This window comes from Pinus tabuliformis, chromosome J (genome assembly GCF_031772625.1).
Source record: "Pinus tabuliformis cultivar Carrire ecotype Pingquan chromosome J, CPIR1, whole genome shotgun sequence".
Taxonomy (NCBI): Eukaryota; Viridiplantae; Streptophyta; class Pinopsida; order Pinales; family Pinaceae; genus Pinus; species Pinus tabuliformis.
In genome coordinates this window covers 648,882,615-648,885,396 of record NC_142295.1, presented here as the reverse complement: position 1 = coordinate 648,885,396, position 2,782 = coordinate 648,882,615, and the positions used below count along the sequence as shown (strand labels likewise).

General features: G+C 45.9%; 1 pseudogene; it reads left to right on the top strand.

Moving 5' to 3' along the window:
• The first annotated feature begins 231 nt into the window (after positions 1-231).
• Positions 232-1,475, top strand: LOC149228586 (25S ribosomal RNA; annotated as a pseudogene).
• The last annotated feature ends 1,307 nt before the right edge of the window (positions 1,476-2,782 follow it).

Genomic DNA, 2,782 nt, shown 5'->3' with positions numbered 1-2,782 from the left:
GCTGATAATCAAATAGAAGCTGAATCACAATTCCAACCAGAGCTGGTAGTCATTGTCTGCAAAGATTTGGAAGAATCAATGGAGAAAAAGGAGCACAGATCCGGCAAATGTCAAAGGACTGAGCCTGAAGGCTTAGATATAACGCTGAGAAATAAAGAGGTGGAGAAAGCATTTAAAAAGGCCGGGTGCTAGAATTTTTGCGAAAAGTTACAAGGAGGGCACGCACAGGTAACCAAAGAATTTGCACTTAACTTCACAGGCTTGAATTCAAAAGTAGCCATGATAGAATTGCAGGTTTCGCTAGAAGTGATATCTACTGTGACAGAAATCCCACGAGGACAAGAGCAATGGTTTAAAAACTCGAACCCTTCGCATAAGCTCAAGGTCGATCGACGATGCACCCCCCTAGAGAGGGGATCTATGCTTGAGTAGGGCGAAGCCAGAGGAAACTCTGGTGGAGGCTCGTAGCGATACTGACGTGCAAATCGTTCGTCTTACTTGGGTATAGGGGCGAAAGACTAATCGAACCATCTAGTAGCTGCTTTCCTCCGAAGTTTCCCTCAGGATAGCTGGAGCTCACGCGCGAGTTTTATCGGGTAAAGCAAATGATTAGAGGCATCGGGGGCATAACGCCCTCGACCTATTCTCAAACTTTAAATAGGTAAGAGGGTGCGGCTGCTCCATTGAGCCCCGCCGTGGAATCGAGAGCTCTAAGTGGGCCATTTTTGGTAAGCAGAACTGGCGATGCGGGATGAACCGAAAGTCGAGTTACGGTGCCGAATTGCGCGCTAACCTAGATCCCACAAAGGGTGTTGGTTGATTAAGACAGCAGGACAGTGGTCATGGAAGTCGAAATCCGCTAAGGAGTGTGTAACAACTCACTTGCCGAATCAACTAGCCCCGAAAATGGATGGCGCTGAAGCGCGCAACCTATACTCGACCGTCGGAGCAATTGCCTGGCTCCGATGAGTAGGAGGACGCGGGGGTCGCTGAGAAACCTCGGGCGTGAGCTTGGGTGGATCGGCCCCCGGTGCAGATCTTGGTGGTAGTAGCAAATATTCAAATGAGAACTTTGAAGACTGAAGTGGGGAAAGGTTCCATGTGAACATCACTTGGACATGGGTTAGTCGATCCTAAGAGATGGGGAAGCCTTGTATCAAGGGTGCACTCTGCACGAGCATCGAAAGGGAATCGGGTTAATATTCCCGAACCGGGACATGGCGGCACGCGGCAACGTTAGGAAATCCGGAGACGTCGTCGGGGGCCCCGGGAAGAGTTATCTTTTCTTTTTAACAGCTTGCCCACCCTAGAATCGGTTCACCCGGAGATATGGTCCAGCAGCTAGAAGAGCACCGCACGTCTTGCGGTGTCTGGTGCGCCCTCGGCGGCCCTTGAAAATCTGAAGGACCGAGTACCGTTCATGCCCGGTCGTACTCATAACCGCATCAAGTCTCCAAGGTGAACAGCCTCTGGTCAATAGAACAATGTAGGTAAGGGAAGTCGGCAAAACGGATCCGTAACTTCGGGAAAAGGATTGGTTCTGAGTCGACTGTTCGATGCCTAGGGAAAAGCCCCTGGCAGGGGGCATTCTACGCCCGTAGCCCAATCGGCACGCGACTGCCCGCCCTCACCGCTGATAATCAAGCGAGGCTGATAATCAAGCGAGGCTGAATTCAAATAGAAGCTGAATCACAATTCCAACCAGAGCTGGTAGTCATTGTCTGCGAAGACTTGGAAGAATCAATGGAGAAAAAGGAGCACAGATCCGGCAAATGTCAAAGGACTGAGCCTGAAGGCTTAGATATAATGCTGAGAAATAAAGAGGTGGAGAAAGCATTTAAAAAGGCTGGGTGCTGGAATTTTTGCAAAAAGTTACAAGGAGGGCACGCACAGGTAACCAAAGAATTTGCACTTAACTTCATAGGCTTGAATTCAAAAGTAGCCATGATAGAATTGCAGGTTTCGCCAGAAGTGATATCTACTGTGACAGAAATCCCACGAGGACAAGAGCAATGGTTTAAAAACTTCAAGTTTGACATGAATCCTTGCAAGGAGTTTTTGAAGGATGAATTTGTAAATGAAGATTTAAGTAAGGCAGTGCCCAGGAGTTATGTCAAAGAATATTATGCTCATTTACTCACTTGCATACAGAAATATCTGACTTGTGAAGGAAGGTATAACAAGGTTTACTCTTACCATTTTAAACTCCTTTTGCATTTCACCGGGAAGGTCTCCATAGACTTACCTTTTTATCTTTTCCGTAGTTTGAGTAAGATGTGTGATAAAGTACAGCTGAGGAAAGAGGATTGTGAAACCTCTTTGTTTCATCATGGTTTAATCAAACTATTGGTTTTAGATGGGCTCCAAAAGGTAGACAGAGATTGGAATTCATTCATTTTCATGGCTGGCTTCAAAAGCCAGACTGGCCTCACTCCTCAACCTGCTAGAGATTCTACAATAGCTGAGCTCCAAACAGAAGCAAGAGCTAAAAGAGTTCCAAATTCACAAGTAAGAAAACAAGTGAAACCACTCATCATCCAAGATCAACCTCAGCAATCAACTAAGGAAAAAGTTCATGGTAAAAAGACTGTACCTAAAACAAGCACATCTGAAGTAGTCTCAAGGATAAGAACAAGAAGCCAGATGAATAAGGAAAAAGGTAAATTTTTCCAACATCTCCAACACTAAGTTTCTGTATGCTCTCATCCTTGCATCCTTAGTTTGATATGCACCTTCTACTTGTTTAATTACCAATTCAGAATCTCCACAAATAGCAATGTTT